Source organism: Phodopus roborovskii, unplaced genomic scaffold (assembly GCF_943737965.1).
Source record: "Phodopus roborovskii unplaced genomic scaffold, PHOROB, whole genome shotgun sequence".
NCBI lineage: Eukaryota > Metazoa > Chordata > Mammalia > Rodentia > Cricetidae > Phodopus > Phodopus roborovskii.
Window position 1 is genome coordinate 3632732 of NW_026126433.1, and position 22918 is coordinate 3655649.

Consider the following 22918-nt stretch of genomic DNA (forward strand, 5'->3'; position numbering starts at 1 on the left):
AGAACACATCAAATATGTCCAAGAGACAGGGACATTTATGACAAGGAAATCCAAAACACACAGAGAAAGAAATCTGGTCATTTTCAAGGGTAGTTAAAGTAAAGAGGTTGATGCTGTTGCTGCTGCTGCTGTGTTATTGCTTTCCTCTTGGATACAGTTTAAAGCAAAATAATAATAATAATAATAATAGTATTAGAGTTTTCTTTTTAATCATTTACTCATCATGTAATAAAAATGAAGCAAACTTAAGAAATTATAGTCCTTCTGAAATCCAGTGGTGTCATCAGTTCTCAGGTATCTTTTATTGGTCCACTGTGAAAGAAGTGCTTCCCGATGTCATGAGTTCCCAGAATAGAAAACTGGAGGGACAGAGCTCCAGGTTCCTCTTGGGGACATGGTGATGGTCGCTCAGATCTAGACTGGAAAAACTGAACTTTAAATTGTATAGAACTTTGACAGATCTGAGACAAGACCCAAACATAATTTTTAGCTCTTTTTCTTTCTCATTTACAACACTTCTAAACCACAACACACACACACAGTGACAAGTAATATGAGTTATGGACAAGGGTGCATCATGAAATGAAATCCTATCATTCATAAAAAGGCTAAGCCACAGCTAAGAAACATCTCAAGTACACAGCCATGAGGACAGCTTCCCCTGCAATAAAAACAATTTTTGCAGCTTAATTTAAACCCAGCTGTAGTGTATTTCCTGTGAGAAGCTGACTGGGGGTGGGTGAAAGGGTTAAGTCCATGAAGAAACTCATTTTTCAGCTACTGGCTGTGGAATCCTGGGTAATTACTGGGGCTTACTCCAGACCACACCTTAGATAAACCTGTAATGCTGGAGTTTTCTACATTTTCTTTGCTACAAGCTTCGGCTTGCCTCTTTCATGTATTTGCCCTGTGTTTCCAAGCTGTTTTCCAATGGCCGCTTTATCCTTGGTACAGCCAATAAGCCAGGGTCTGTTGATTTGGCTTCAAATCTGTATGGCATTTACATGAGACAATCGTGCCAGATACATGGAAACCGGTGGGGGATGGAGAAGACTGTTCAAGTAAAAGTTACGGTTTAATTTTTCTTGCTTTTAGGTTTTCTTTGCACATGGTCCAGGAACACATGCATGCCTGAGGCCAGTTCTCCATCCTGGTACACTGTGGAAAATGGAATGGTAATAAGCAATCTTCATTAGGCCATTTAAATCTAGACACAATTGAGTTTCTAGTTAGCAACTAAAAAGTTACTTCTCAGGTGTCATGGTCCTTTGGCAGGGGGTGATGGGGGCAGCGGGGGGCGGGGGGAGGACAGGACGACAGGACCTGTGACACCAGGTTGACAGGGACATGCCTTGACTCTCTGGAAAGGAAACTGCTTTCTAGTATACGCTCTTCCTCCCTCATCCCACTACAGTTGTCATCATCAGATCTCAGAGAAAGCAAAGTGAATCACAGACTAAGAGGAGAAATGCCTTTCATGGACTTCAGAGTCCTGTGGGCAGAGCCAAAGGGTGAGTCCTGTCTGCTTCTGTTGGTAGATAAGGGGAGATAATCTGAAAGTGACTGGTCAAACACTCAGTGGAGGCACAGATGGGGTTACCACTCAGGCCAATGAGATTCAAGTGTCGCATGGTAGCTCTGGATACGCATCAGTGTCAATATCCCCCAACACTTCTCACACACATGCAAGTAGAATTACTAACTCAGGGAAGACAGAGCAACCAGACATGGCAAGAAAAGCCACTTTCAGCCAGAAGGCTTGGAAACAGAAACCCACAGAGGAAGGAAAGAATGCATTTATTAACGTCTTTAATTTTCAAAAATAAGGCAATAATATTTTTTAACATGAAGTTTTTAAGGGCTGAAGAGATGGCTCAGAAGTTAAGAGCACTTGATGTTCTTATAGGGGATCAGGTTCACAACCATCTGTAACTCCACTTCCAGGAGATCTGACACTGTCTACTAGCCTCAGTAGACACCAGACATGTACGTGATACACTTACATTCATGCAGACAAATATCCATACACATCAAAAGGATGAAATAGATAGTTTTAAATGCATGTATAGTTTTTAAAATGAATGACACTCCCGTTCTGAGAGTGACCAGTGTTAATAGGCTAATACATGCTTCTGCTGCCTAAAATGCGGCAAAGGAAATATACAAAAAATGATGAAAGCAGAGTAATGAGGCAGGAGGAAATGGAGTTAAATTCAAGGGATATAGGAGGCAACCTGCCTGCTGTGGCTTCAGCCTTCTCTATCATAATTAGGGTGCTAAGTTCCCAACAACCACAACAAAAATTCCAGAGTCATTGCCCTGCTTGTCCTGGTAGAGCTCACGAAATCTATTCAAACTTCTTGTTTTCCTATTAACTGTTGTTTCCTCCACCCCATCCCAAGATCACTCACCCACTGCTGCCTCCATGAGGATGGAAAAACAGGCAATGGCACAGAGGGAAGAAAGATGCTCTGCTGTAGGTCTCGGAGAAGATGTTCTTGGGGACAATGGGATTCCTTGGGTCAATTTAAGACCTTGGGCCACCAACCTGGCAAATTGTGCTATTCTCAGACACCAGGGTGTCTACACAGTCCGACTCAGCAGCTACTCATGGAGTACGCAAGCCAAATGTAGCTGCAGGTATCACGGCCCTTCATGGGGAGCTGCATTGTTGGCAATGCCACCAGATCCTAAAGTGTGGCTTAATCATGTTGTTCTTTGAGTTGGAGTTCTCCAGAAACATTAGTGATGTTTCCCACCCCACCTGTCAAACCTTGTGATGCCACAGGAAGGCAAGGTTTACACCACACATGGGTCTAAAAGAGGCAAGGCAATAGTCAGAGTTGTAGAGGGGTAACCATGTACTAGAAGGCCTCAGATGAATGTGTCAGCCTGGACAGAGAATTCCAGGCACAGATGATGTTGACTTTGGGGGACACAAAGGATAACAGAACCCCAGAAAGTTTCCTCTTTTGTGGCTGGAACTTGGACAGTTTTTACTGACATGCAGTCAGGGACAGAGCATGGCAAGCTTTGTCAGAGCCGTGGATTGTCTCCCCATATTAAGTGAAATGCAAAAGAAATAAGTCATTCCCCAGTGATGTGTGTGGACAATAAGTTATTTCTGGAATTTTTATTTCATCTAAGAAAATGGTGGCATTCTTCAAACTAACTTTAGTTTGTGACAACAGGTTGTAGCATTGGGGGCCACTAGTGTGGATGAAGTGTACTGAATGCCAAGTAAGGTCCTTGACCTCTGGTTCCTTCCTTAGATGTCAGCACCTTAGATGGTGGCTGGCAAAGCCCTCCAAAATGGCCTTTCAACCAGCCTCCTGCACAAGTGAGTATGGTAAACTTGTACAGCTGGTAGACCTATACTTCATATATACACAGTCTGTAATCTAAACTTGCAAACATTTTAATTAGCTGCTTGCCTTTCCTCTCTCAGTTAATCAAGACATATGGAGTTTTGCCATAAAATTGCCACTAAGAGCTGCCCTTGGGATGGAATGGCTGTCAGTTCTGCCTGCCAGCAGGCAGCTCTGACATCTGGGAGTATGTGGAGCCACAGCTAAATGGCACTTGACACAGAGGGACTCGAAAATATGATAGGGTTGCCAAAGACAGAGGGTCAAGTGAGGAGTCTGATCACTAAAAGGCTAGGCCAAGGGATGTTCTTAGAAGCATCTTGCAGGTCTGGTCCTCAACACTCAGGGCTATGGTGTGACCTTACACGCCATGTTGTTTTTGATGATCCTGGGTAATAAAGTCAACATGGGAGCTTGCCAAAAACGTGCAGCCAGGATGGCCCATGCTCTATTGCATGCATGCAAACACCATTCCTCTTCAAATATTTATGTAAGCTTAGGTTCCAGAAAGAGGTGTTCCTTCCCCCATTCCTTTCGCTGTCTAGAAGTTTATCTGAGGATTTCCTGGTCTTCTGCTGAAGGAAGTATTCCTAGGACACCGTAAATAGGTTCTGTAAAGTTGAATTGTCACACAAACTGTGTCATATTGAATGTCCTCCACCTGATCTTCTGGAAGCCTTTTAAAATATATAAATAGTAAATTAGTCCATTTACGTCATTGATTTCTCACTAAGAATAATCAGGAATAAATCTTTTGTCCCTTAAGAGTAAATTCTTTTTGAACATTGTCTTTTAGTAGGAATGTTGTGACTCACAGTGTGAGAAAACCAGCACCACGTGGCACTTGTGAAAATTAACTCAATAATGAATAACTCCTGGTAATGAAACACTGACACATGCAGGAGCTTTGGGAACAAAATAAAAAATGGCCCATGAGCAGGGAATACAACTGGATTCCACTGGCCAGAAAGGAAAAACACAGTGCACATGGTTCAGCACAAACCTTGGCATTTAATATTTGCAGTAAGATGAAGTCGTCACTATTCTCAGTGTCTGAACAGGATTATTGGTGTGTCAAGGTTCACCGCCAAGTAGCTGTCAGGTAAGTGTGTACATCAGGTTTTCCACTAAATTTTACCATGCTTTTCACTGCTCTGTGGTATCTCTCAGACATGAATATTACATATTCCACTGACTGCTTTAGCAATGAGATTTGGTTTAACTCTGAGATTTCCCATAATCCCCTCCTGACAGGCTCGAGCTTGGAGCACTGAACTGCAATAAAGAGAAGATATTTTCTAATAAAGGCGGCTACCTCAGCATTTCTCAAAACAAAGTGGCGTGTGCGTAGAGAAAATACAATTTGAAAAAATTATCAAAGTTTCTGAAATGTCTTAAGACATAAAAGAATTAGATATTATCAGTGAAAGCTTAGAATGAAAGGTCAAATTCCCAGAAAGATACCATGAATAAAGTACATTAAATTATTCCAGAGTCCTAATGCAAAGAATGCTACAGAGTTAAGAAGAGGGAGGGAAGAAGGGGGGAAGAAGAAGGGAGAGAGGAAGAGAAACATGCTCTTGAAACAAACTAACAAATAAATAAACCACAGCAATGAGCATAGGCCATACAATGTTGGCTTAGCGGTTTCTGTCTGCTAAAAATGAAAGGTGAGTGCAGAAACATAAGTGCATAAATTCATAATTCAGAGGGCAACCACACAGTCAAGAGTGAAGCACGGGCCTCAGTGAGCACACGAGGTTAGCTCCTCTGCTAGCCCTCTGCCGGCCCGCCACAATGAGTGTGAGTCAAGGTCAGCCATTCTTCCGGTGTGGTAGTTACCCTACGCCGCTATTCCATGGGTAATCATGGCATAAGTATTTAGCACTTTTCATCTTCAAAGCTCTTAAGAGTTGTTAATTGATATAAACACCCCCCTCAGGAGACAAATTAATCACACTGTAACAGCTCATGCTCTACCAAGTGAAAAGCTGAGGTAGAGTGGAGGAATGATTGGCACAAAGCCATGGAGAAATGGTGTTTGAAGACAGCAGTGGCCTAAGGAGCTCCTCCATCTCAAGTGTTAGCAAAACATCTGTTTGTACCCTGTCTCTCTTACAGTGTAGCCAGCTCAGGGGCTTTCTCCAGCCTACCAAGTGGAAAGCCAGAGAGGGTCCTAGTGCCCACACGTAGAGCATCAGCCCCATTCACTCCGGTGCCAACAGAGCAAGTCTCAAGGGACCTCAGACATTGCCATCACTAACCCTAATCTTCAGGCAGAATCTTACCTATGTTTCCTGGATCCCATAAAAAATGTCAAGCATCTCTACTGCCACACCCCTAGGATGACTGGCTGCTCAACTCAGGCATCGTGTGGAAATGAGGCTCACAACTCACTGCCTCTCCCACACATGCTTAAGATGCAAAAGTCAGACTGACCCATTTGAGTCCTATGGACACTGCTATTCTTCAGCATTTAGACCTATGCATGCTGTAGAATTGATTAATTAATTCCATAAATCTGGTATATAAATTAGTGGCACAGAATGGAGCTAAAAAGTGGGACACCAAAGCTATATAATTTTCTCATCTCGTATTCCCATATGAAACTCAAGACAGTGATATTCAATTTCCTCTTTGTTAATAAAATCTTGAAAAATAATCTACAAGGCAATGCATGGCTAAGACAACAACCTTGGGCAGGCTGGGTATGATGACAAAGCTCTGTAATCACAGCACTTGAGAGATAGAAATGGGAACTTCCTAAGTTGAAGGCCAGGCTGGACTACATAGCCAGTCCTGTCTCAAACCGAAAGAGTGGGGAAGACAGAGACACTTTGAACACTGTTGTGTGGCAACTGCTCAGAAGTGTCCCTGTAGAGCAGTCCAGTCCCGAATCTTTCTGTTCACAAGTCTGCCATTATGGCTGCCCAAGACCCCAGACCCATACTCAATCTGAAGTGCTACCAAAGAACTGATGTTTGGCATTTTCTCCACCTTATATTTCAGGTCAGGTCAGAACTTAACCTGCTTTCTCTTTTCCCTAGTCTCAAGAGTGACATAAGGTTGTCTTCCTTGTTGTCACACCAGCCTGCAGTTTCATGAGGTAATGGGGGGACAGCCTACCTGTCAGTGAGAACAGCCTAGGCTTGTCAGGACCAATTCTTCTGGAGTTTGGCTTTTGTTTTCTATTGCTTCCCAGGGTTCAGTATCCAACACTGTGGTCTCCTGGGTGAGACTTTAGAAAAATCTGTACCTTGACAGCAGTCCCTCCACAAATGGTGGATGGAGATAGATTCCCCTTCTGGACAAAGGACAGCTAGTCATTTGCAATAGGCATCCCTGTCTGTAAAGATTGGTGCTGCAACCAATGCATGCTTTTACTTATTACACAGGCCATATGGACTTTGTACAATTTTATGATATATAGTCATACACTATTTTAATACAGTATGTATATAGTTGATTTTGATGCTTCCATGAATTTTTGAAAAATAGCAGAAAAGCCACTTCCATCTTTCTTCAGAGCTAGGAATTCCATTCCTGGAAGTTTTAAGGGATGAAAATAAAAATGTTTCCATGAGGATTAAAAGGGTTCTGAGTCTGATCTAGAGAAGTCAATGGAGGTGGTGGCCATGGGAGTTTGGGCCAACTCTGCACCTGACTTTGATCAACCAATATCCTCTCCCTGTCTCTGACCTCTCCTCCACTGCTCTATTACTCTTTTCAAAATATTTGAGGTCCTCCTAACAAAATGTAAAACATCGTGTCCCAGTTCCTCGGTTCCAGCTGCAATCACAGTTTCAGCCAAAGCTCTTGAAAGAACTCACTACATTTGCCTTCAGCTTTCCACTCGTCACTCATTCTGTAGGCAGAGCAACTGGGCAAAGCATTGCTTGTAGCACCTCTCTCAGATACATGCTTATCGGGGAAGGGGTGGCCATCCTCTCAACTCTCTGTGGCCTGCCTGCCTTCAAATCTAGATCCTTTGTGTGTGTGGGAAGGGTTGCCTGGCTTGGGGAGAATAGTTAAGCAAGCTGTTTCCACTGTCCTTTACTCTTCCCTCCTATCTATTCAACTCTATTCCTGCAAGATTAAAGGTGAGTTGTAGCTTAAAAGAAGCTAATAAAAAACATTCACTGTCTTTCTGATACCACATCTGCCTGTGGAAGTCAGCCTTGCAAGAGTTGGAGTGAGTGTGTGCAAGTGTTGCAGCTGGAATGGGTATGTGGATGTGCAGCAGCTGGAGTGGGTGTGTGCAAGTGTTGCAGCTGGAGTGGGTATGTGCAAGTATTGCAGCTGGAGTGGGTGTGTGGATGTGCAGCAGCTGGAGTGGGGGTGTGAGGAGGTGCAGCAGCTGGAGTGGGTGTGTGCAAGTGTTGCAACTGGAGTGGGCATGAGGAGGTGCAGCAGCTGGAGTGGGTATGAGGAGGTGCAGCAGCTGGAGTGGGTGTGTGCAGCAGCTGGAGTGGGTGTGTGGAGGTGCAGCAGCTGGAGTGGGTGTGTGGAGGTGCAGCAGCTGGAGTGGGTTGTGGAAGTGCAACAGCTGGAGCGGGTGTATGCAAGTGTTGCAGCTGGAGTGGGTGTGTGGAAATGTTGCAGTGTGGAAGCTGGATGGGATAGTTTCTTTCCAGTTATCTTTATGACTGGTGTGTACTTGATAATTTAGAACTCTTCAGTAGCTCCTAAGATTGGCAGGACCACAATATACCATATTTATCAACAATGTTCTAGAAATAGGTGATGCCTAAGTTTCCTTACACATCATCTTAACATTCAGAAACAGCTAGTTTCTTACCATAACTGAGCCCTTGGTGTCCAACAAATACAGGTAAGACACAAATACAGCAATAAATAAGGCAGGGTTACTCTAAAGAAAATGTGTGCTCCCACCACATTAAAGTCACCTGTAAATGCCTCCTCTTCTCCCAGTGAGAAAATGATAAAACCTAAAGGAATAGACTGGAAAAGTGAACTAACAGTGCTAAGGATTTGGATGGTAGAGCAGAGTATCAAGTCAGTGTTTGCTCACTAAGCAAGAGACTCACTGAAAATGAGAGACAATAAGAAGGTCTCTAAGTAAGGCATTAAACAAAGAACACAGCCTTGAGTGTTTACAACTTACTGGTAGTTACAAATAAGGAATTTTTTTATGAATACAAAATCAGATCTTGAATTCTCAGTTGAGGCAGAAGTCATGTCTTTCTTCAATGACCTTAGCAACAAACACATATGTAAGTGCAGACACTATGATTTACCATCCCATCCAGTGTCCTCTGGTCAGAGGGAGATGGTGAGGCCCAAATGAAGAGCAAAGATAAAAATGGAGGAAGAATTAGGTCCCAGAAACAAGTCACACAGTAGCTTCTGCTCAATAGAAATATGAAAGCAGCCAGTTCTGAAACACAGGGCATGAAGAAACAGGAGTTAGGCAGCAGCTGGAGAATGCTGGATTAAGAGAGAGCTTCATCAGAAGCAGAGATCCACAGTTGAGCACTAAGCCAAACTCCTGGAATCCAATTGTAGAGAGAGAGGAGTGATGAGCAAAGGAGGCAAGACCAGGCTGGAGAAACTCACAGAAATAGCTGACCTGAGCAAGTATGAGCTCACGGACCCCATAGGACCGAACCAGGCCCCCTGAATATGGGTATCAATTGGGGTGGGGGTGAGGGGCTTGGGCAGTTTATGGGGCCTCTGGCAGTGGAAGCAGTATTTATCCCTAGTGCATGAACTGGCTTTTTGGAGTCCATTCACTATAGAGGGATACTCTGTCAGCCTAGTACATGGGGGAGGGCCTCCAGCCCCAAATGATGTGATAGACTTTGACGATTCCCAATGGGAGGCCTCACCCTGTCTGAGGAGTGGATGGTGGGAGGGTGGGGGGGATGGGGAGATGGTGGAGGGAATGAGAGGACAGGAGGGAGAGGGAATTGGGCTGGTATGTAAAATAAAATTGTTTTTATTTAAATTTTTAAAAATTTTGAAAGGAAAAAAGAGAGAGCTTCATTGATTTCGAGAGGAGTAGATGGGGGAGGTAAGGAGAGCAAGGAAAACCTGGTTTCTAACTTTGCAGCCATGAGTAAGGGGCCAATGGACAAATCTTCGAGATTCCTGGGACTAGCCCTGCTTTTGTTCATTCAGCCACTGAATGAACCAGACAGCCAGAGGCCCTAAACTTCCGTTTTATTACCATGAAATAAAGCACAGAATACCATGACATTTTAAAACTAAAACGTAGGGGCTAGCAATTAAAGGTATGTGTTGCTCTCATAGAGGACCTGAATTTGATTCTCAGCATGTATGTCAGTAGAATTAGGCACCCATAACTCCAGCTTCAGGGAACCCAAGACCTCTGACCCCACAGGCAAACACACACACACACACACACACACACACACACACACACACACACATGATTAAAAATAAAATATTTTTTTAAGTTAACCAGGAGGAAAGGGTTTTGGGATCTCCTGCACGGACGCACAAAGCTCTGTGACAGACCCTCTATGAGCAACCTACCTCACTGTGGCTGCTCACTAGGGTGAGCAGGTGTTCCCCAAGCTAGCTGAACTTCAAATGTCCCTTTTTCCTTTAACCCCATTCTTCACTGCTCTGCTCTGACTGAGCAGGAGGTTAGGCAGAACAAGCTGAGTGTTCTATGTTAAGATTTAGGAATCGACATGTTCATAAAGCCTCAAAGATTACTATCAGTTTGAAAGGAAAAATCCACAAAAAACAATTAATTCTGAGCATTAAAACAAATGTATTGCCTATGGCAGAATTGAATCCCGTATACAAAATGGGTTAAAAAAAAAATTTTTTTTTAAAGGAATGCTCTAATTGAAAACTGGCAGCGGCCGAAGATACAGATAGTTAAAACAGTATCTTATCAGAAAATTAGCAGAATGTAATTTTTATTGGGTTTTACAGATGTTATTTTTAACCACATCAAAAATCCCACCTCGTGGCTATTGGCACAAATTGTCATAATTACTGTAATTCGAAGTCTGAGCGGTGGCTGGCTGTCGAGATAGCTATCGCCTCTCAGACAGAGACCACGTTCCCTGAGCAGCCAGGAGAAGGAGCCCGTGTTTTTGTACTTAGTCTGGACTTCATTTGTGTCTTTTATCCAAGCTCATTCTTACGAATATTGAAGAATAATTTTTTCCCACCTGGAACACTGGAGGAAATCAAGAGGTTAGTATTAAGAGTGGAGAGGTCACCTTTAATTAACGCACCAATCACCTTACCTCCATCTGCTAGCACAGTTCTATTTTTACATTTGCTGGCGAACATGATCTCATTTAATGCACATACTAAATTCTGTGTGTAATAAATTCAGCTATCTTCATAAGGGTGGCTGATGATGCCAAGCTAAGAAAAAAAACAGCTTTTAATACCCTGATACCCATATTAACATGATGAAACCTGCTTAGTGGTTAAAAATGACATCAAGAAATATTATATACTGTTATGAAATGTCACATATGTCAGTGGTGTTCTGTAAACAACTTGTACCCAGAGGTTCGAAGTGACACTAAATAGTCAAGACAATTTCAGCAAAGTGTACATGTAGACTTGGGCAACACTGGGGGCCCCCAGCTCAGTCCATGTGAAGAGAGAGTTACAGAAAAAGAATGAAACAAGGACTTAAGAAGTGCTTTCAAACAAAAAAAGGCAGAACTAACAGCCTATTTTAATGTGGTCCAAAGCTGAGGCCTACCATTGTTGAGCCATGGAAAGTTTACAAAATGGTTTCTCAGCCTCAATTTTAAGTGCTCTCCAAAGAAGGGATGTGGATTAAGTAGAAACATCCAACAGATATTTTGTACTGAGACCTTATAGGCCCCGGGGACCACAAAGAATATAGAGTGCTTCAAGAATAGTAACTCAGACAAGATCCCACAAGAAATAACTGTAAAAATAAGTAGGAAAAACAATTCTAGGGAACACAGGCACTTTGAAATTCAACAAGGTCTGAGGATGGAGCTCAGTTGGCAAGGTGCTCGTCTAGCCTACCTCAGGCCCTGGATGAGCCCCCACAGCGCATAAGCCAGGCATGGCAGTGCAAACTTGTGATCCTAGCACTAAGGAGGTGGCAGCAGAAGGATCAGAAGTTCAAGATCATCCTTGACGGCATCAAAAGTTCAAGGCCAGCCTCAGATACATGTAAGAAAAAGGAAAGGGCGGGGAGAGACATGCATATCAGGGTGAAGAAGTGGGGAATGGTGGAGGGTGGCAATTCAAACTAGAAAGTCTTCTTGAATTAGGTGATATGTGACTTGAGACCTGAAGGATGTGATGGAGAGAATATACCAGACTAAAGAAAGAGCACTTGGAGTAGGCGACCCTGAGAGCTCCTGAGTGGAGACAAGTGGCAGACAGGCATGAAGCATCACTATGTCTTCTATAGGTCTTGGAAGAAAGCTGTCTGGGTTTTGTTCCAAGTAAGACAGTTTTTTGTTTGTTTGTTTGTTTTTTTTTTTGTTTTGTTTTTTTTAATGCAGCTGGATAAAGGACAAGGATGACAAGCAGGCTAATGGGAACTGGCCAGGCAAGATGAAGGCCTGGACTCCTAGGACAGTGCCTTGGGGAATGAAGAGTATTCAGACTCTGACTACATACTGGATGATGTGCCAAGACTGATAACAGAGAGAATTGAAGGAGTGGGACAGGATAAAGCAGAACGACTCTGGGTTCCTGCTGATAGAAGAAGAAAACTCATGATGTTGCCCATCAGAACGTGGCCATGGGAAGATGCAAAAGCTGGGAATGTTGGTGTGGAAGTAGAAATCAAGAATCACATGCCAAGTTGCCAGCTGACCTCAGAGGGTGAGGTGTTGCTAGGCATTCAGTCAAGATGTGTGAGTCTGAGTTCAGGGAAAAAGAGGTCAAAGACAGTTATACATGTGGATGTCATGAGCTTAGAGCTGTCATTTAAAACAGAGACAGGATCAAGTCATCCAGGCAGAGTGTGGAAAGCAGGCTTGGAAAAACAGAATCTATCAAAAGGAGCCAAGAGTTTTGCTTGACCTGACACATGCCGTGATGTAAACTAGACTGGTTCTAAGCTTGTCAGGGCCATCCAATTTACTTACTAAGAGAACACCCACTGTAGTGGTTTGAAAGAAAATGGCCCCCAAAGGGACCGATACTATTAGGAGGTGTGGCCTTGCTGCAGTGGGCGTGGCCTAGTTAGAGGAAGTGTGTCACTGTGGCTTTGAGGTCTCATATGCTCAAGCTACACCCAGACTGTTGCCTGTGAGTCAAGATGTAATAACTCTCAGTTCCTCCAGCACTGTGTCTGCTTGCATGCTGCCTTGCTTCCTGCCATAACAAGAATGGACTAAACCTCTGAATTACAAGCAAGCCACCCCAATTAAGTGTTTTCTTTTATAAGAGTTGCCATGCTCATGGCGTCTCTTCACAGAAATAGACCCTAACTAAAACATCCACTTTAATATAATTCATTCTCTAATTTTGATACTAATTCAGTTACTGGATGCACAAACACATGAGTAAATATTAAGTTAGTCTGACTCTGGTATAAGTGGTCAGTGGGTGATGTTTTGATAAACAACCTTGAAATGCGCATCTCAGAATGTAGAGATGGTTAAAGGAAAGCTTCATATGGTCTCCCTGCAAGTCCTAGAAATTGAAGTTCAAGTATGAATAGGCAAGACTGTGCTTGAAAGGAGGTAGGTGGCATCCCTGAGGATGGCACTAAGGGTTTTCCCTGGCCTACACAGAGGGAGGGATAGGGAGCAGGAGAGGGAGAGAGAGAGAGAGAGAGAGAGAGATGTATGCACACATACATATACACACATGCATTAAAAATAGTCTTAGTGGCATACCAAAAAAAAAAAAAAAAAAAAAAAAAAAAAAAAAAAAAAGACTTGTGACACTACCAGATTTTGGAAAGGACAGATGTGACAATGACTGACAGTGAGCAAAAGGCTTGTGTTGCCTGTGGAATCTGCACTGTGAAGAACCAAGCTTGCTTGACTTGTGTGCATACTCAGACTGACAGGAGAGTGTCCTGAAGTAGAGTCCTAAGACACTGAAGCAAAGACCTTCTGAAAGCTGCAGGAGACGCCCCCCCCCCCCATCCCTGAGGTGATGCAGAATCTCGTCCCAAGATAACCTGCACTATAATGCTGCACCCTTCTCTCCTGAAACAAGTGTCTGAATTTCACTTGCAGATTTAGATCATATCTTTGTTTTTTTTCCTTTGGACGCAAAAATTAAATTAGAAGGAATCATTTGATGTAGAAACCAATTATGGAAACACCCCATCTTCTAAAACAGGAACTTTCTGGAAACATTAAATATTAAGTACTCTGAATAGAACCTAAGGTGGAGTTTTGTTGATTTTTCTTTTTGTTGTCCTGCTTTTTGTTTTTAAGTAACGTTTTCTGTCTGTAAAGAAAAGGGAAGGCTATAAGTGAACAATTAAGAAAGAAATAGTGATGGTGCTACCAAAAGTGTCATGGCTGGGTTAGAGCCAGCTGGCTTTGCGCTGAGAGAGGAAGATGCAAAGAATCAAGGAAAACGTTCAGCTTACAAGCTGATGACTAGCTCAGCTAGACATCAAAAAGAAGATATAAGGAATATGGAATGGCAGGGACAACAATCATTGGCAGCCCTGAGGACAGCCCAAAGGGTTGTGACACAGCTCCAAAAACTGACTGCAGTAACACACCATGTACCTGGCATCATTGTGGGGAGGGGATACCGTGCATCCCTGACCAGCTTTCATAAAATACTTGAAGTGTTTCCGGACCTCAGAGATTCATCAAGATGCCAAACGATGCAACCCAGAGCTCAAACTTTGAGTGTTTTCCCTGTTACAATGGTCTCTTGCCCAGGGGCTTCCGGGACGTGACGGGAGGCAGCTGCTGTACATGACCTGCAGCTTGCAGCTTTGGCATATGGCAGCAAGGGGCTCCCAGCAGTCGATGACTCAGGGGACAGGTGGAGGGTGGGATCTTGATAAAGATGGATGCTTACAATACAAAATGGTGACAGTGCAGAGCAGAGGCTGCAGAGAGAGGGAAAGAGATTTCAGAAAAAGGGATGTCGACTCCGCCTTGGGTTGTAAGCCATGAAGAAGGCAAACCCATTTAAACATTGAAATGTCTGCTAATTAGAAGCAATCTGTTTCTGAAACACCCCCTTTCCCCAGACTGAGCCTTTATTCTACAGAAATCAGTCCTAGAAGCTTTTATTACCATAGCAAAGTTTAAAGTATTAAGTCAGCTTTGAAAATTAATCGGGTTTCTATCTACAGTAAGATTCTATGTATTATTCACAAAAAAATTTAACTTCTATAGAATAAAGTCAATTGTTTCCCTCTTGCTAAAGGGAGAGCATAAAAACAAGCCACGTCACTGTTGCCTCTACTTTGGATGCTAATTGACAAGGTTTGGCAAACAAAGGTGTGCTTCATGTTTTCATATTTCAGATCCCAATGACAACAAGCAAAAATCAGGAAGAATCTTAAACTTTCTCAAATGCCGCAGGCATTCCGTTTGTCATTCTTGATGATGACCTCTTTTGTAATAATCACTGAAGGAGACTGCACAGCTGCCCAACTCCTCACTGTTAATCTGGTTTACATGTGCACAGAAACAAAATGGCACAAAGGAATTTCAAATAAAGTTAGTTAATGAGTTAGAAAACACCATGTTGCATGTTACAAACACTCCAAAATATTGTGATCCCCTTTTAATATTAAGATACTCTCAAAATAAAGCAAGTAAGTGATCGAAATAGAGTATTTTCTTGCAGAAGCAGGAAATACGATAACTAATAATAGCAATTATAGTCATTTCCTTCGCTTACAGGAACTCTGAATGACACATGTAAATAGCTCCAATATATTCATTTAATATTGCTGATAATTAACGTGAGCACCAAATTAGAATTGCCTTTATCGGTCTGAGTTGTAAACCATTGCTGCAGCCTGGAAATGACTAGAGGAGTTGATACCTGTGTAAGGAACATGCCCAGCCTGCTGATAACAGAGGAGGGCTCAGACTTTTAATTCCACAAATAAATAGTGTTCTCACGCATCAGACTTCATCAGAATGTAGCTGAATTAATTAGTAAATATGCCTTGCATGTTGCCCTGAACTTTTTTATTCTCTGCATGAATGGATACATTGCATCTGTGGGATAGAGAGCTGTCGTGGTTTGAAATTTGAGCGAGTTCCACAAAATGCATTGAAGGTATTTTTGTAGTGATGTTTTAGCATGTGATAAGATGATTTATTCAATATGCCTCTTGCCTTCTTTTCAGATAATGATAAAAATAAAAATAGGACAATTAATCAATCTGCAATTTTGTAAAAATATAAACAGTGGTTGAAGCACTTGGCTGGCATGCATGAGCTTCAGGGTTCAGTCCCCAGCTCTGAGTAGAACAAAGTCAGTCAGTCATAGACACAGCCTATGTGAGCTTCAACTGTCAACTTGGCACAACCTCAAATCACCTGGCAAGAGAGCCTCAGTGAGGATTTGTCTGCATTTGGTTTGGCCTGTGTGCATGTCAATGGAGGATGGTCTTAATTAATTGCAGTGGGAAGGTCAGCCCACTATGGTGGCATGATTCCCTAGGTGCCTAGAAAGGGGTCTTCACCTATGTAAGAGTGAGGTGAAGCTGGGCGTGTGCAGGCAAAGCCAAGCACATGGGTGCATCCTCAGTGCTCGCTGCCCCTGAGTGTGGGTGTGAAGGACAGTGATGTGGCCTTCCCTTCCCTGCCTGTGGTGTTCTGAATGAAGATGGCCTTCTGGGCTCATGGCATTTTCTGAAAGGATTAGGACATGTGGCCTTGTTGGAGGAAGTGCATCACTGAGGATGGGCTTTGAGGTTGCAGAAGCCCAAGCCAGGACCACCAGTGGCTCACTCTTTCTTCCTGCTGCCTGTCTATCTGGATTGAGAACTCTTGGCTCCTCCTCTAGCACCAGGTCTGCCTGTACACCACCATGCTTCCCACTATGGTGACAATGGACTGGACCTCTGAACTGTAAGTCAGCCCCGATTAAATGTTGCCTTTGTAAGAGTTGCCGTGGTCACGTAGCTCTTCACAGCCATAGAAACGCTAACACACCTGCAGTGGGTCGTAACCTGGAACTGGGATGGAGAATACATACTTTCTACCCTCCATGCTTTTTGTCGGGCCATTTTATCACAATGCCAGAAATGAAACCAGAACTCTACGCTAAACAACTTAAGCTAATGAAAACAGCTCACCTGGGGAGTCGAAGAGCATCCGGGTTCCGGGAATTGTTTAGTAAAGACTAAGTCCAGCAAATCTGATGAAAAGAATTAAGTGAACTTTAAATGGAGAAATAAAGCCAAGTGGATGTCAGTTTCTGTTTCGCTGGAGTAAAAATGTTTGTGAGCTTGCTGCTTTAATACATCCAAAAATCCAAGTCCAAGCTGGATTTGGTGGCCAGCACCTATAATCCCAGAGCTCAGGAGTGTCAGGTAGGTAGACTATACATTTGAGGCCAACCTGCACTACATAGTGAATTACAGAGCAGCCTGGGCAACATAGGGAGATGCTGTCCCAAAAAAATATTCTTAATTAATAACTGCAAGTGCTAAGGTTTATGGCCCTTCTCTGATAACTGCCTGAATTCAAACCATCACATTCTGGTTTTCCTGAGGCATAATAGGCCTCCTGTCCTGTGCCCTAATCCTGGCTATTCTCCATTCTATAAGCAGAGTAGCCTCTTTGTAAAACGTTGTCCATGTTTCCCCATAACCTCAGCACACAGCCAAAGCCACAGCCATCCTCTCACTTTCCTTTAGTTCCATGACGCAGACCTCCCGCTGTGTTCAACTCTGTGTAGGTTTCCTACATGCTGCTCTCACCCTGGAGCTTCCTGTTTCTTCTAGTGACAACCACTGCTCCTGCTTCAACTGGCCCTCCAACCTTGTCTTACCCTACTTGTTGTTAAGGTTAGCTGAAACAATGCTCTCCAGAATTCCCTAATCTCCTCTCCACCTCTCAAGACCAGGCCAGTGCAAACCCTAATCCCTTTACCTCCTGACTCACAACATGGCTTATCAGCCACATCAGCACCTCACAGAATGCCTGGCATAGAAGCTGGCGGCCAAAAGTCCTGTGGACAAACCAGGGGGCTCTTTAAAACTCAACTGATCTCCTGTTACAGCCATTGTTGTATGGTAAAAGAATGAGGGAAAACACACACACACACACACACACACACACACACACACACACACACACGCACACACACACACACAATGATATTGTATATAATGAGGCAATGTGATAAGGATACCAGAAGAGACCTGGGCCCTCATCCTGGTGTCTGGGCCTGTATGTCTTCTGCAAAATAGCTATACTTTCTGACTCTCAAAGACTCCAGAAGGAAAAACTGCTCTGGGAACTGAGAACCCCAGCCATGCGGCATGCTGCCTTTGTTGTTGTTGATGACCTATGCCTGAAGATGAGTTCACTCTGATGTTCCTGCTGAGAAGCCACAGCACCTGCACACTTCCCCACCCCACCCCACCCCACCCCCAGCTTTCACCTGGTTTCTGCCCTCACCAGTTTCTAAACAAGTCAGTGACCAACACCAGGGGTTGCCTTCTCAGTTGGGTATTTTCTGCCTCAGAGCTTCCTCAAGAGGATTTCTTTTCTCCCAGTGGTGGACCCTAACTTCTGGGACTGTTCAGGCCTCTGGATATGTGAGTTCATAGGCCACCCCCATTCTTTTTCTTCTTCTCCTCCTCCTTCTCCTCCTTCTCCTTTTACATATCGCTCCAAGTTCCCCCTCCCTCCCTCCCTTCCTTCCATGCCCCCCCACTCCACAGGGAGGGTGATGCCCTCCAGGAGGGATCAACAAAATCTGTCAAGTCATTTGGAGTAGGGACTAGGCCCTCCCTCCTGTCTCTAGGCTAAGGGAGTATCGCTCCATGGGGAATGTGCTCCCAAAGTTCTTTTGTGCAACAGGGATAGATTCATCCTGGTTCCACTGGCAGAGGTCCCTTAGACTGCCCAGGCCTTCTAACTGAGACCCACGTTCAGGGGGTCTGAGTCGTCCAATGCTGGTTTCCCAGTATCAGTCTAGGGGGTCCATTAGCTCCCCCTTGTTCAGGTCAGCTGTCTCTGTGGGTTTCTGTAGCCTGGTCTTGTCCTCCCTCTCTACATCTGGCACCCCCATTCTTCTGGCCAATGGGCATGGGTCATGGGTATCTCTATGCAATGACTAAGCTGTCCAATCAAAGTGAAGCCTGGGAATTCCACAGAGGATACCCCAGGACAGAAAGCCACAGTATCTATTTGTAAATGAAGCCTCCTAGGCTGAGGCCAGGGCTGTAGACAGAAGACAGCAACAGGAAATGGACTTTCCTATGGAACACACTGGGGCTGCCTTGTTGGAGGCACACACTACAAAGTGTAAACCTCAACAGGAGGGTGGCATTCTGCACCTGGACTGAAAGTGACATCTCTGAGTTTCTCATCATTGCTTATAGAAGTAGTGTCAACTTTGTGACAGCAACGATGGGTTTGTAAGTGAAAGGGCATTCCTAACATCCTACTGTATTGTAAATGCAATCATCTCTATGGGTACTGGCCTTATTTCTAGCTCACGTGCAGTTATCACACAGGAAGATCCAGGACAGCAAGGCCAGCCACAACACAGGAAGAAGAACTTTCTGGTTAAAACTCCAGCCTCACTTTTGTATCTAAGTGTGTCTGAAAGGTTTCAGCTCTCTGCTTTTGGCACAACCCAGGTTGACTCAAGCTGACCAGAACTGCTTTCTTCAGCAGTGAGCTGTTAGATCAGGAAATAAACCGCAGAAATTCCTTAATTACTAGTCACCTGAACGTGGGCAAAAACAACAAAACCCACAGAAGGAAACAATACCTACCACCTTTTTATGATTTTTTTTAATTATACAAACTAAGATAAAACATCACTGCCAGCAAAGGCATCAAGACAGGCAACAACTCTCCAAGCTCCATCCTAGGAGGGATTAGCTAAATACACTCTGTCCACATCAGAAGCCAATAAGATGGCTATAACTTCACTAGCATGATATTCCGTCTAGTGTGCTTTAACAGTGTGTCATGAGGCTTGGGATACAGCTGTGGTCCAAAACTTCCCTGGCTAAGATGTTTGAGGCTGTAGCTCAAGTGCCTACCCCAAACCCCTACTTTCAAAAGCACTCTCTCTCTCTCTCTCTCTCTCTCTCTCTCTCTCTCTCTCTCTCTCTCTCTCACACACACACACACACACACACACACACACACACCACATTAAAATTGCCTCTGAAAAGGGCAAACTACTCCCTGGAACAGCTTTCTGATCATGACTTTTCAGCATTTATTTAAGGTCAGAATTCTTACTTCCACTCAGAGAAGCATTAGATGTCTCACCAGAAGCCAGGACTCATGTGAACTCTAGGTACCTACACAATCTGCCTGATCACCTGGCCTAGGTTAAATCCATCTCTTAGAAAGTCCAGACAAGCAGCTCGTGTTTAGTGACATCAGAGGCTAAACAAAACTAATCATCAGCAGAATCAACATATCAGCAAGTAAACATTCAAAACACCAATAAAAAGGATGCACATTTGGTATGTATGGGCCAGGGATAGTGCTAGGGGGTCAAAGGTGAATGTTTGCATCCATGTGTATGTTATGTACTATCTTCTCAAGTCCCTTCTTCAAGTCTAATTAAAACAATTTGTGTGCATATGTATATGTTCGTGTGTACGTGAGTTCATAGGGGGGTGGGGGTGGGGGCTGTTATAGACACCCTCTGGGTTTTGCTCCTCAGGCACAAAAGTGCCTGCTTTTGAAGAAGGGTCTCTCACTCTCCTGGAATAATCCATGTAGGCTATGCTATCTGGCTAGTGGTGAACCTTAGTGATCCTCCTCTGTCTCTGCTAGCTCAGTGGTAGGATCACAGTGTGTGCCACAACACTGGATTTTAAACTAATTATTTACAAGAAGAAGCCAAAAGTTGGAAGGCTTTAAGGATTTTCTAAGTTGTCACTCATTTTCTAAATTATTTGAGCTAAACTATCCTTACACAGCACCTATAACACAACTGTTCCCTTCCGATAGAACCACAATACAGAATTTAGCTTGCTTTTGACTTTTCCTTTTGGCTTTATGTTTGTTTGCTTTCCATTTAAAATGAGTACAGCAATGAGCCTGAAGATGCGTGAAGATGTTGGCACTGTTGTTCAATATTTAGTAATTAGTATCGGATTCAAAGTTAGTGTCGATTTCCAAGTAAATTTCTTTTGGAATTATTCATGGGTTTGACATTCTGAGGGTAAATCTTCCAGGACCTATAGAACAGTAAATGAAACATGTCGGAGACCACTGTGCCTGCTTGTCAGTCACAGGGGCTGCCCAATTGACTGTGTCTGAATGGCCCAAGAAAGTCCTGGAGACCTCTGCTGTATAGCTGCCCCTGTGAGGTGGGGCACACCGTGGCTATGTGTGGTCTAACACAGCAGTTGGTGACTGGATACAGGGTGTGGTTTTTTAAGTCTGTAATGCACTCACTCTTCAAGCTCCTCGGGGACATTGGTGACAGAGAATTGTTCTTTGTGTGACTGTCACTCCTGTCACTTGAGGAGTCTTCAGTAGATATGGGTCATTTCCCAGGAAATGTCCCCTACTGCTAAGGAAATCTCCCCCTGTGACTTCTCAACATTGTCAAGGTGCTGACTACAGGGTTTTCGGTGCCATTTCTCAGAGTGGCCCTCCTGTCTGAGTAAGGCGATCTCAAGTGCAATTAGCTACATCTCAGCACCCTTGCTCTCAGAGCTCCTGGTATTTAGTGTAGATATGTTAAAATATGAACTAAAATCACACACACACACAAAAACTATATATATATATATATATATATATATATATATATATATATATCATGAGCACCCAAGGGAAATGAGAGATATGCTTATTTTCTAACTTTTTTTGGACAAGTTAATGGAAAGTTGTTCATTCCAAGCCTTCTACCATTAGCTGCTTCAAACCTGAATCATGGTAGAATATGGGAGGGGGGAATCTTAGCCACCCTGAACTCCACTGAACTGGGACCCACTCCACAGAGGCCTGGGCATCCACTACAAGTACGACGGGAGAAAGTGTACCTGATGCGGCACCGAGTCACCAAGGAGAGCCCATACTCTATGCTGCTACCCTGTTTGGGGATTTTGTGTGAGATTAACTGCCTAAGGAAAAGACGAAGAAGATACCTGGTTTTCACTAACGATTAATACGACCTGTTAGCTTTACGTCTGTGACCCCTGGGAGTCTGAGAAGGAAAGGATTCTTCTAGGGTCTCTTTATCCATAAAAGACAGCCATAGCTTCATCCATTGCTTTCTTTCTGAAAATGTGGTCATAGGGGTTTTTGTCCATCTGTCTGTCAGCCACTGAGACTCACTGACATGTGTCAGTTCACTAGCAGGCCCTTGGCAGGCTGCCCACGCCTTGGAAGCACCTCCTCCATGTTCGCGTTATTAAAACTACTCAAAGGTAAAATATTCCTGGGCCCACTTGTTCCCTCTAATGTACACTTTGGCAGAGGCAAGGATGTTGAATCACCAAACTCTCTGGCAAGACGGAAACACATGGCATCTTATTTGCACCAGCCTTTGTAGGACAGCTGGCTCACTGTATGCTGACTACAAGAGGATGCTCCACAGGCAGCTCCTGGGACTGTCCTTTCTCAGAATTTGTTTGGAAAGGGCAAGCTCCTTATAGAGCAAGGACCTTGACAACCCAGACCTCCCAGGGCTTTCATCTCTAATCTGTCAAAACAACCCAAATACACTTTTTCCTGGCCCCAGAACAGCCTTCATTTGTGGTATGTGCTTCAGATCCTGTCCATCTTCAGGGCTCAAGTTAGTCACCCCTTGCCCTCCTGAAAGCTTCTTGGGCCACCAGGATGGAAGAGGTGTAGCTCCTTCTCATTTTATCACCTAGCTTGAGCAGCTAGCTCTCCAACAATCAGAGTGAAGATGTGTTTGATACTGACTCTTCGGGTATAAATGACCTGTGCTGTAAATAAATAAAGCTCCATGCAAACAAGAACCCAACCAAAGGTCACAGACCATAAATGATAGAATGATGTCTGAGCAGAGGATGTGATTGTATATGAACCCACCCCTTAAGTTTTGCATTCCTGTGACTCCCGAGGGTTAGGAGCTCCTGAGCTTAGGGATAAGTTTCTCATTTGCCTTATAGCACTGTGAACAAAGGAGCCTTAATAAAGAATTGTCACTGTAAAAGCCACCAAGATCACACTCTGCACGTGGGGGGGCAGAACCCCCCAGCCCTATAAACCACTGGCTGCCACATGGACATATAGTTCACCAAGCTTTTCCATCTTCCCACCCCATCTGTGGCAACTTCTTGCTCCTAATAGCTGGTGGATTAGTGCTGAGCTGCGCTGATTGCTCACACCTGTGAGTCTAACTAACCCCTGTTCCGCTTTGTGCAATCAGCCATGCCCAGGTAAGACCATGGGCTTCCCAAATGA